This window comes from Hippichthys cyanospilos, chromosome 4 (genome assembly GCF_059441005.1).
Source record: "Hippichthys cyanospilos isolate Australia breed blue-spotted pipefish chromosome 4, RoL_Hcya_1.0, whole genome shotgun sequence".
Lineage (NCBI taxonomy): Eukaryota > Metazoa > Chordata > Actinopteri > Syngnathiformes > Syngnathidae > Hippichthys > Hippichthys cyanospilos.
Window position 1 is genome coordinate 27215067 of NC_142372.1, and position 13211 is coordinate 27228277.

Consider the following 13211-nt stretch of genomic DNA (forward strand, 5'->3'; position numbering starts at 1 on the left):
TGCAGAGCCAATTTTTTTGCATTGTTTTGGGAAACACAAAAATATCCAATTTTTCACCGGGCCCGACAAATGTGCAAATTTTGGTGACTTTTCGTGCATGTTTAGGCCCTCAAAATTGGAAAAGCGCTGCACAGTAAATAATAATAATAATAATAATAATAATAATAATAATAATCTGGAGAAAAACAAGAGGGCTCTCGCAGCGGTAGCTGCTCGGGCCCTAATAATAACTAGAGCTGCAAGCAGCTATAAAGGGCCCTTGCAGACCTGTGCACGTTGGGGTATGAACAGGTCGGGGTATGAACAAGGAATATGAATGATGAAAAATTTGTTGTAGATCACTTCAGTGCAGGACTATTACCAAATATGTAAAATTTTGACAAAGTGGGACAATGTGTGTGGAGTTACTGCAGCTTTTATTGTTCCAATTTTGGACTTTCAATGCCATATAGGCCACACCCACTGTCGAGACATTGTACTGATTTGTGGGGGGCATAAGGCATGGCCACTGGCTTTTCAGAAAATTTTTAGGGGTTTCACTTCAAGGGGCTCAGCAGAGTACATAAAAACATTAAGGATTTGCTATATTTTTTGCTGCCACTAGGTGGCGCTCGTACTATGATAAAAAATAGGCTTGTAGGTGTGTTTCACATTGGACTCCCATCCCATATATGAAGTTTTGCAAACATCAGATCATCTAGGTCCAATTACAGCAACTTTTACCGTTTTGGGGAGACACCAGACTTTGAGTTTGCATAGAGGCCACGCCCTTTATTGAAAAGTCATAAAAGTTGAGAACCTTAATGTTCCAATGTGTCATAGCTTTTCTGACCATTTTTGAGTTCATTTAGTCAAACAGGCATTTCACAGTACATAAAAGTATAAAAAATGAGATTTTTGTCCGCCACTGGGTGGCGCTGTAAATGATTTGAAAGTTTATCACATAGCTGTATTATTGCATTACTTTTAAAGGCCCAGGAAAGTTTCAGATGGTTTGAAGCTGTCATAGCTGAGTTATTAAGATTTTTGTCACTCTTGGCAAAGGAAGTATTAAACATAATTTGAAGCTCCGCCCCCATCTTTTATGTCAAGAGATCTTCACGATATTTGGACTATGTGTGCCCCTCAGTTGGATAATGATTCATGCCAAAGTTGAAGGTAATGGGGTGAATCGTTTAAGAGAAAAAGGCACTAGTTTGAGACCAGCTAATGTCTAAGAATGGGACAAAACTGCACATTAAAGAAATTCATAACAATTTTTCTGTACATCCTAGCACATCACTTCTATTGACTTTTTTGTAGGTCTTGCAGTCCTTCATTTGCCTACAAAGTTTCATAGCTGTAGGTCAAACCAAACAGGATTGACTGTAATCTTTCGACTAATGACATTTTTTCTAGCCACTAGGTGGCGCTAGCTTTAAACTGGAATATATTTTTGTCGATATGTTCAGGAGAATATTTTCATCCAATGTGTGAAATTGTGAGAAGATCAGATCATCTGGGTCAAATTACAGCAACTTTTACTGGACAGATAAAGCTTCGGAATGAAAATGGTCGTAGAGGCCACGCCCATTATCGAAACGTCGTAAAATTTGGTGGAGGTCAGCAGGGCTGTCTAGAGGCTTAGCAGACCTAATTTCAGTGATATTACATCAAAGGGCTCAGCTAAACACATAAAAACGTTTAAAAATGCTATATTTTTGGCTGCCACTAGGTGGCGCTCGCACTATAACAAAAAATACGTTGTTAGGTGTATTCCGCATTGGAAACCCATCAAATATATGAAGTTTAGAAAAGATAAGACCATCTGGGACCAAACACAGCAACTTTTTGCGTTTTGGCGAGACATCAGACTGACATTTTTGTTTGCCACTAGATGGCCTTATAAGCAATTGAATATTTTTTTAAACACTTGTGTTAAGGACTTGAGTCTCCATGTGTCTGTGAAGTTTCAGATTTTTCTAAGCTTGTAAAGCTGAGTTATAAAGGTTTGTTTCACATGTGGCAAAGTAATCATCAAAGGCATAATATAAAGCCCCGCCCCCAACATATTTGATGGCGGATCATCACAAAAATTTGAACAATTGTGCCTCACAGTCACATAAAACATCACAGCAAATTTGAAGTCGATCGGGTCAAGCGTTTGGGAGAAAAAAGGAGCAGTTCGGGACCTGCAAATGAGCAAAAACGGGCCAAAAGTGCACATTCAAAAATTCATAACTCTCTTTCTGTACATCTGAGCACATGGCTCGCGCTGACTTTTTTGTAGGGCTCGAGGTCCTACATAAGGCTACAAATTTTTGGAGCTCTAGGTCAAACGGGCCGGGAGTGAGAGGCTATTTTCCACTCATAAGGCCATTTTGGGGCCAATTACAGCCACTTTTTTCGTTTTGGCGAGTCATCTGACTTTGAGGTGGCGTGCAGACTACGCCCATTATCGAAAAGTCGTAAAATTTTAAAACCCTATTATTCCATGTCTTAATGATATTCTGACCAATTTTCATTTGTTTTACTCAAACAGACTGAGCACCATACATGAAAGTGTAAAAAATGACATTTTAATCAACCACTAGGCGGCGCTAGTAGGTATTTTGAAAAACTTTTTTTAAAGGTGTTAAAGACATAAGTTTCCATGTGTCTATGAAGTTTTAGATTTTTTTAAGCTAGTATATCAAAGTTATTAAGGTTTTTGTCCCTCTTGGCGAAGGAAAAATTGAACACATAATTTGAAGCCACGCCCCTATCATATATGTCAGCGGATCTGCACCAAATTTTGCCCACTTATGCCCCTATGTGTGAATATGGACCACAGCAAATTTGAAGGCGATTGAGTAAAGCGTTTAGGAGAAACAAGGAGCAGTTTGGGACCTGCAAACGTGCAAAAATGGGCCAAAAATGCACATTCAAAAAATCATAACTCTTTTTCTGTATATCTGAGCACATGGCTCGCGCTGACTTTTTTGTAGGTCTCTAGGTCCTACATATGCCAAAAAATTTTCGTAGCTCTAGGTCAAACGGGCCGGGACCAGGTGAACTTTTTCGACCTTAGGTGGCGCTGCAGAGCCATTTTTTTTGCATTTTTTTGGAAAACACAAAAATATCCAATTTTTCACCGGGCCCGACAAATGTGCAAATTTTGGTGACTTTTCGTGCATGTTTAGGCCCTCAAAAATGGAAAAGCGCTGCACAGTAAATAATAATAATAATAACTAGAGCTGCAAGCAGCTATAAAGGGCCCTCGCAGACCTGTGCACGTTGGGGTATGAACAGGTCGGGGTATGAACAAGGACTATGAACGATGAAAAATTAGTTGTAGTTGACTTCACTGCAGAACTCTTATCAAGTTTGTAAAATTTAGAAAAGGTGGGATAGTGTGGGTTGAATAACTGCAGCTTTTATTGTTACAGTTGTGTGACTTTGCACTGTCATATAGGCCACGCCCATTATCGAAACATTGTACTATTTGGTGGAAGGCATTAGGCGTGGCCAATGGCTTTTCAGACATTATTTAAGGGAGATCACTTCAAGGAGCTCAGCAGAGTACGTAAAAATGTAAAGGAATTGCTATATTTTTTGCTGCAACTAGGTGGCGCTCGTACTATGATAAAAAATTAGGTGTCCACACTTGTACGTGTGTTTCACATTGGACACCCATCCCATATACGAAGTTTTGCAAATATCAGATCATCTAGGTCCAATTACAGCAACTTTTACCGTTTTGGCGAGAAATCGGACTTTGAGCTGGCATAGAGGCCACGCCCTCTATGGAAAAGTCATAAAAGTTGAGAACCCTCATTTTCCACTCTCTCATAGCTTTTCTGACCACTTTTGAGGTTATTTAGTCAAACAGGCATTGCACAGCACATGAAAGTGTAAAAAACTGAGATTTTTGTCCGCCACTAGGTGGCACTGTAAATGATTTGGAAGTTTATCATATAGCTGTATTAGGGCATGACTTTTAAAGTCCCTGCAAAGTTTCACATGGTTTGCTGCTAAAACAGCTGAGTTATTAAGGTTTTTGTCACTCTTGGCAAAGGAAATATTCAAAAAAATTTGAAGCTCCGCCCACATCTTACAAGTCATGGGATCTTCACAATTTTTGGCATATTTGTGCCGCTATATCTGCTTATAGTCCATGCCAATGTAGAAGTTAATGGGGTGAACCGTTTAAGAGAAAAAGGCACTAGTTTTAGACCAGCTAATGTCTAAGAATGGGGCAAAATTGAACATTAAAAAAAATCATAACAATTATTCTGTACATCCTAGCACATCACTACTATTGACTTTTTTGTAGGTCTTACAATCCTACATGTGCCTAAAAAGTTTTATCGCTGTAGGTCAAACCAAACAGGATTGACTCCAGTCTTTCGACTAATGACATTTTTTGCAGCCACTAGGTGGCGCTAGCTTTAAACTGGAATATATGTTTGTTAATGTCTTCAGGAATAGATTTTCTTCCAATGTGTGAAATTGTGAGAAGATCAGATCATCTGGGTCAAATTACAGCAGCTTTTATTGGTCCAATAAAGCTTCGGAAGGAAAATGGACGTAGAGGCCACGCCCATTATCGAAACTTCGTAAAATTTGGTGGAGGTCAGCAAGGCTGTCTAGAGGCTTTTCAGACTTAATTTCAGCGATATTTCTTCAAAGGGCTCAGCTAAACACATAAATACGTTTAAAAAATGCTATATTTTTGGCTGCCACTAGGTGGCGCTCGCACTATAACAAAAAATACGTTGATAGGTGTATTCTGCATTGGAAACCCATCAAACATATGAAGTTTAGAAAAGATAAGACCATCTGGGACCAAACACAGCAACTTTGTTCGTTTTGGCGAGACATCAGACTGACATTTTTGTTTGCCACTAGATGGCCTTATAAGCAATTGAAGATTTTTTGAAACACTTGTGTTAAGGGCTTGAGTCTCCATGTGTCTGTGAAGTTTCAGATTTTTCTAAGCTTGTAAAGCTGAGTTATAAAGGTTTGTTTCACATGTGGCAAAGTAATCATCAAAGGCATAATATAAAGCCCCGCCCCCAACATATTTGATGGCGGATCATCACAAAAATTTGAACAATTGTGCCTCACAGTCAGATAAAACATCATAGCAAATTTGAAGTCGATCGGGTCAAGCGTTTGGGAGAAAAAAGGAGCAGTTCGGGACCTGCAAATGAGCAAAAACGGGCCAAAAGTGCACATTCAAAAATTCATAACTCTCTTTCTGTACATCTGAGCATATGGCTCGCGCTGACTTTATTGTAGGGCTCGAGGTCCTACATAAGGCTACAAACTTTTGTAGCTCTAGGTCAAATGGGCCGGGAGTAAGAGGCTATTTTCCACTCATAAGGCCATTTTGGGGCCGATTACAGCCACTTTTTTCGTTTTGGCGAGTCATCTGACTTTGAAGTGGCGTGCAGACCGCGCCCATTATCGAAAAGTCATAAAATTTTAAAATCTTAATATTCCATGTCTTAATGATATTCTGATCAATTTTCACTTGTTTTACTCAAACAGACTGAGCACAATACATGAAACTGTAAAAAATTACAGTTTAAGTAACCACTAGGCGGCGCTAGTAGGTATTTAAAAAAACTTTTTTTAAAGGTGTTAAAGACATAAGTTTCCATGTGTCTATGAAGTTTTAGATTTTTTTAAGCTAGTACATCAAAGTTATTAAGGTTTTTGTCCCTCTTGGCGAAGGAAAAATTGAACACATAATTTGAAGCCACGCCCCTATCATATATGTCAGCGGATCTGCACCAAATTTTGCCCACTTGTGCCCCTATGTCTAATTATATACCACAGCAAATTTGAAGGCGATTGAGTAAAGCGTTTAGGAGAAACAAGGAGCAGTTTGGGACCTGCAAACGTGCAAAAATGGGCCAAAAATGCACATTCAAAAATTCATAACTCTTTTTCTGTACATCTGAGCACATGGCTCGCGCTGACTTTTTTGTAGGTCTCTAGGTCCTACATATGCCTAAAAATTTTCGTAGCTCTAGGTCAAACGGGCTGGGACCAGGTGCACTTTTTCGACCTTAGGTGGCGCTGCAGAGTCTTTTTTTTTGCATTGTTTTAGGAAACACAAAAATATCCAATTTTTCACCGAACCCGACAAATGTGCAAATTTTGGTGACTTTTCGTGCATGTTTAGACCCTCAAAAATGGAAAAGCGCTGCACAGTAAATAATAATAATAATAACTAGAGCTGCAAGCAGCTATAAAGGGCCCTCGCAGACCTGTGCACGTTGGGGTATGAACAGGTCGGGGTATGAACAAGGAGTATGAACGATGAAAACTTATTTGTAGATGACTTCAGTGCTGGACTCTTACCAAATATGTAAAATTTAGACAAGGTGGGACAATATGTGTGGAGTTACTGCAGCTTTTACTGTTCCAATTTTGTGACTTTCAATGCCATATAGGCCACACCCACTGTCGAAACATTGTACTGATTTGTGGAGGGCATAAGGCATGGCCACTGGCTTTTCAGAAAACATTTAAGGGATATCACTTCAAGGGGCTCAGCAGAGTACATAAAAACGTTAAGGATTTGCTATGTTTATTGCTGCCACTAGGTGGCGCTCGTACTATGATAAAAAATAGGCTTGTAGGTGTGTTTCACATTGGACTCCCATCCCATATACCAAGTTTTAAAAATATCAGATCGTCTAGGTCCAATTACAGCAACTTTTACCGTTTTGGCGAGACATCGGATTTTGAGTTGAGATAGAGGCCACGCCCTTTATTAAAAAAGTCATAAAAAGTTTAGAACCTTAATGTTCCAATGTGTCATAGCTTTTCTGACCATTTTTGAGTTCAATTAGTCAAACAGGCATTTCACAGTACATAAAAGTATAAATAATGAGATTTTTGTCCGCCACTGAGTGGTGCTGTAAATGATTTGAAAGTTTATCACATAGCTGTATTATTGCATGACTTTTAAAGTCCCAGGAAAGTTTCAGATGGTTTGAAGCTGTCATAGCTGAGTTATTAAGATTTTTGTCACTCTTGGCGAAGGAAATATTAAACATAATTTGAAGCTCCGCCCCCATCTTTTATGTCAAGAGATCTTCACGATATTTGGACTATGTGTGCCCCTCAGTTGGATAATGATTCATGCCAAAGTTTAAGGTAATGGGGTGAATCTTTTAAGAGAAAAAGGCACTAGTTTGAGACCAGCTAATGTCTAAGAATGGGACAAAACTGCACATTAAAAAAATTCATAACAATTTTTCTGTACATCCTAGCACATCACTTCTATTGAAATTTTTGTAGGTCTTACAGTCCTTCATTAGCCTACAAAGTTTCATAGCTGTAGGTCAAACCGAACAGGATTGACTGTAATCTTTCGACTAATGACTTTTTTTGCAGCCACTAGGTGGCGCTAGCTTTAAACTGGAATATATTTTTGTCGCTATTTTCAGGAGAATATTTTTATCCAATGTGTGAAATTGTGAGAAGATCAGATCATCTGGGTCAAATTACAGCAAATTTTACTGGACAGATAAAGCTTCGGAATGAAAATGGTCATAGAGGCCACGCCCATTATCGAAACTTCGTAAAATTTGGTGGAGGTCAGCAAGGCTGTCTAGAGGCTTGTCAGACTTAATTTCAGCGATTTTACTTCAAAGGGCTCAGCTAAACACATAAAAACGTTTAAAAAATGCTATTTTTTTGGCTGCCAGTAGGTGACGCTCACACTATAACAAAAAATACGTTGATAGGTGTATTCCGCATTGGAAATCCATCAAATATGTAATGTTTAGAAAAGATAAGACCATCTGGGTCCAAATACAGCAACTTTGTTCGTTTTCGCGAGAAATCAGACTGACATTTTTGTTTGCCACTAGGTGGCCTTATAAGCAATTTAAGATTTTTTTAAACACATGTGTTTAGGGCTTGAGTCTTCATGTGTCTGTGAAGTTTCAGATTTTTCCAAGCTTGGAGCGCTGAGTTATAAAGGTTTGTTTCACATGTGGCAAAGTAATCATCAAAGGCGTAATATAAAGCCCCGCCCCCAACATATTTGATTGCGGATCGTCACGAAAATTTGAACAATTGTGGCTCACAGTCAGATAAAACATCACAGCAAATTTGAAGTCGATCGGGTCAAGCGTTTGGGAGAAAAAAGGAGCAGTTCGGGACCTGCAAATGAGCAAAAACGGGCCAAAGGTGCACATTCAAAAATTCATAACTCTCTTTCTGTACATCTGAGCATATGGCTCACGCTGAATTTTTTGTAGGGCTCGAGGTCCTACATAAGGCTACAAATTTTTGTAGCTCTAGGTCAAACGGGCCGGGAGTAAGAGGCTATTTTCCACTCATAAGGCCATTTTGGGGCCAATTACAGCCACTTTTTTCGTTTTGGCGAGTCATCTGACTTTGAAGTGGCGTGCAGACCACGCCCTTTATCGAAAAGTCATAAAATTTTAAAATCTTAATATTCCATGTCTTAATGATATTCTGACCAATTTTCACTTGTTTTACTCAAACAGACTGAGCACAATACATGAGAGTGTAAAAAATGACATTTTAATCAACCACTAGGCGGCGCTAGTAGGTATTTAAAAAAAAATTTTTTAAAGGTGTTAAAGACATAAGTTTTCATGTGTCTATGAAGTTTTAGATTTTTTTAAGCTAGTACATCAAAGTTATTAAGGTTTTTGTCCCTCTTGGCGAAGGAAAAATTGAACACATTATTTGAAGCCACGCCCCTATCATATATGTCAGCGGATCTGCACCAAATTTCGCCCACTTGTGCCCCTATGTGTGAATATGGACCACAGCAAATTTGAAGGTGATTGAGTAAAGCGTTTAGGAGAAACAAGGAGCAGTTTGGGACCTGCAAACGTGCAAAAATGGGCCAAAAATGCACATTCAAAAATTCATAACTCTTTTTCTGTACATCTGAGCACATGGCTCGCGCTGACTTTTTTGTAGGTCTTTAGGTCCTACATATGCCTAAAAATTTTCGTAGCTCTAGGTCAAACGGGCCGGGACCAGGTGCACTTTTTCGACCTTAGGTGGCGCTGCAGAGCCATTTTTTTTGCATTGTTTTGGGAAACACAAAAATATCCAATTTTTCACCGGGCCCGACAAATGTGCAAATTTTGGTGACTTTTCGTGCATGTTTAGGCCCTCAAAAATGGAAAAGCGCTGCACAGTAAATAATAATAATAATAATAATAATAATAATAATAATAATCTGGAGAAAAACAAGAGGGCTCTCGCAGCGGTAGCTGCTCGGGCCCTAATAATAATCCGGAGAAAAACAAGAGGGCTCTCGCAGCGGTAGCTGCTCGGGCCCTAATAATAAGAATAATAATCTGGAGAAAAACAAGAGGGCTCTCGCAGCGGTAGCTGCTCGGGCCCTAATAATCCAGTGAAAAACAAGAGGGCTCTCGCAGCGGTAGCTGCTCGGGCCCTAATAATAATCTGGAGAAAAACAAGAGGGCTCTCGCAGCGGTAGCTGCTCGGGCCCTAATAATAATAATCCGGTGAAAAACAAGAGGGCTCTCGCAGCGGTAGCTGCTCGGGCCCTAATAATAATAATAATAATAATCTGGAGAAAAACAAGAGGGCTCTCGCAGCTGTAGCTGCTCGGGCCCTAATAATCTGGAGAAAAACAAGAGGGCTCTCGCAGCGGTAGCTGCTCGGGCCCTAATAATAATAATAATAACTAGAGCTGCAAGCAGCTATAAAGGGCCCTCGCAGACCTGTGCACGTTGGGGTATGAACAGGTCGGGGTATGAACAAGGACTATGAATGATGAAAAATTTGTTGTAGATGACTTCAGTGCAGGACTCTTACCAAATATGTAAAATTTAGACAAGGTGGGACAATGTGGGTGGAGTTACTGCAGCTTTTATTGTTCCAATTTTGTGACTTTAAATGCCATATAGGCCACACCCACTGTCGAAACATCGTAGTGATTTGTGGAGGGCATAAGGCATGGCCACTGGCTTTTCAGAAAACATTTAAGGGATATCACTTCAAGGGGCTCAGCAGAGTACATAAAAACATTAAGGATTTGCTATATTTTTTGCTGCCACTAGGTGGCGCTCGTACTATGATAAAAATCAGACTTGTAGTTGTGTTTCACATTGGACTCCCATCCCATATACGAAGTTTTAAAAATACCAGATCGTCTAGGTCCAATTACAGCAACTTTTACCGTTTTCGCGAGACATGGGATTTTGAGTTGGCATAGAGGCCACGCCCTTTATTGAAAAGTCATAAAAGTTGAGAACCTTAATGTTCCAATGTGTCATAGCTTTTCTGACCATTTTTTAGTTCATTTAATCAAACAGGCATTTCACAGTACATAAAAGTATAAAAAATTAGATTTTTGTCCGCCACTGGGTGGCGCTGTAAATGATTTGAAAGTTTATCACATAGCTGTATTATTGCATTACTTTTAAAGTCCCAGGAAAGTTTCAGATGGTTTGAAGCTGTCATAGCTGAGTTATTAAGATTTTTGTCACTCTTGGCGAAGGAAGTATTAAACATAATTTGAAGCTCCGCCCCCATCTTTTATGTCAAGAGATCTTCACCATATTTGGACTATGTGTGCCCCTCAGTTGGATAATGATTCATGCCAAAGTTGAAGGTAATGGGGTGAATCGTTTAAGAAAAAAAGGCACTAGTTTGAGACCAGCTAATGTCTTAGAATGGGACAAAGCAGCACATTAAAAAAATTCATAACAATTTTTCTGTACATCCTAGCACATCACTTTTATTGACTTTTTTGTAGGTCTTGCAGTCCTTCATTTGCCTACAAAGTTTCATAGCTGTAGGTCAAACCAAACAGGATTGACTGTAATCTTTCGACTAATGACATTTTTTGCAGCCACTAGGTGGCGCTAGCTTTAAACTGGAATGTATTTTTGTCGATATGTTCAGGAGAATATTTTCATCCAATGTGTGAAATTGTGAGAAGATCAGATCATCTGGGTAGAATTACAGCAACTTTTACTGGACAGATAAAGCTTCGGAATGAAAATGGTCGTAGAGGCCACGCCCATTATCGAAACTTCGGAAAATTTGGTGGAGGTCAGCAAGGCTGTCTAGAGGCTTTTCAGACTTAATTTCAGCGATATAACTTCAAAGGGCTCAGCTAAACACATAAAAACGTTTAAAAAATGCTATATTTTTGGCTGTCACTAGGTGGCGCTCGCACTATAACAAAAAATACGTTGATAGGTGTATTCCGCATTGGAAATCCATCAAATATATTAAGTTTAGACAAGATAAGACCATCTGGGACCAAACACAGCAACTTTGTTCGTTTTGGCGAGACATCAGACTGACATTTTTGTTTGCCACTAGATGGCCTTATAAGCATTTGAAGATCTTTTACAACAAAGTTATTAAGGTTTATGTCACTCTTGGCGAAGGAAAAATTGAACACATAATTTGAAGCCACGCCCCTATCATATATGTCAGCAGATCTGCACCAAATTTTGCCCAGTTGTGCCCCTATGTGTGAATATGGACCACAGCAAATTTGAAGGTGATTGAGTAAAGCGTTTAGGAGAAACAAGGAGCAGTTTGGGACCTGCAAACGTGCAAAAATGGGCCAAAAATGCACATTCAAAAATTCATAACTCTTTTTCTGTACATCTGAGCACATGGCTCACGCTAACTTTTTTGTAGGTCTCTAGGTCCTACATATGCCTAAAAAAATAATCCGGAGAAAAACAAGAGGGCTCTCGCTGCGGTAGCTGCTCGGGCCCTAATAATAATAATAATCCGGAGAAAAACAAGAGGGCTCTCGCAGCGGTAGCTGCTTTCCTTATATTGAAGGAATCTAGAAAAAAGCCTCTTGCCTTAAACTAGTTCCTAGCGTGTTCGTTTTTGTTGAAAGATCGCCCATACCACAACATAGTGAAACAATTGATTTAATCCAGACAGAGTGGGAAAGTACACGAGGCCTCGGGCCAGTCCTGCAATGGGTCGGAGCAGAAAATGGCAACGTTTCACATTCAACATTCAGTTCTTATACCCTTCCGGGTCATCTAGTCCCACTGTGGATTGCAAGTGTGTGTGTGTGTGTGTGTGTGTGCGTGCACGTGCGTGCGTGCCGTCGGTGTGTGCGTGTGTGCACGTGCGTGCGTGTCTGTCGGTGTGTGCGTGTGTGTGTGTGTGCACGTGCGTGCGTGTCTGTCGGTGTGTGCGTGTGTGCGTGCGTGGGGATGGTGTCTTCAAAAGTCTTTGTTCTGCCGGCCATTCTTTGAAGCGGGAGGAAGTCTGAGCACCATAAAACCCTGACTGATATCTTCTCTTGAAGGCCACACCTAGCCTTTTGTTCCTGGTGTAAAGTTGGTTGGGGGATGCCATCTGTTCCTTTTGGAGGTGCCGACTTGTCCCCACTTCCCCTGGGCCAGGACCATATCTGCTTTATACTGACATTACATCGTCTCAATCTTTATTAGAATAATACAGTTCCATGTACACACTATTTTATTGATATATTGAATTTGAAAAATATGAATTTCCTTCAATATCTATGCCATTCTTCACTCGATTCCGACCGTTCCAACTTTAATCGATTCCCTCTAGTCCCGCCATTCCATGGTGGTATCCGCTTTCTTCCCAGAATTCAAAAATTACCCACAATTCCACTTTTTCAGTTTTTCTCTTGTATTTTAAACATTCCTGCTGCGATTTCCACCGTTCCAACTTTAATCGATTCCCCAATGCCCGCCCATCCATTTATACCCACAATTAAAAAATTACCCACAATTCCACTTTTTCTGTTTTTCCTTTATATCTTTGCCATTCTTCATCCAATTCCGACCGTTCCAACTTGAATCAATTCCCCCAATACCTGCCAATGCATTTTTACCCACAATTCAAAAATTACCCACAATTCCACTTTTTCAGTTTTTCCCTTATAACTTTGCCATTCTTCTTCCGATGCTTACCCTTCCAACTTTAATCGATTCCCCATATTCCTGCCATTGCATTCGTGTATCCTTTTTCCTCTTCCCAGAATTCTAGATTTTCCCACAATTCCTCATTTTTCAGTGTTTTCTTGTATCTTCTACAGAGTTTGGCCTATTCAAACAATTCCAAATCTGTATCATTCACATGATGTCACAGATTCAAGCACTCAAACTTTCAACATCACTCTAGTTGTGTGAAGGTGAAACCTTCACACTTATGTTTTTCTCCACCTTTATTGTGTGAAGGTGAAACCTTCACAC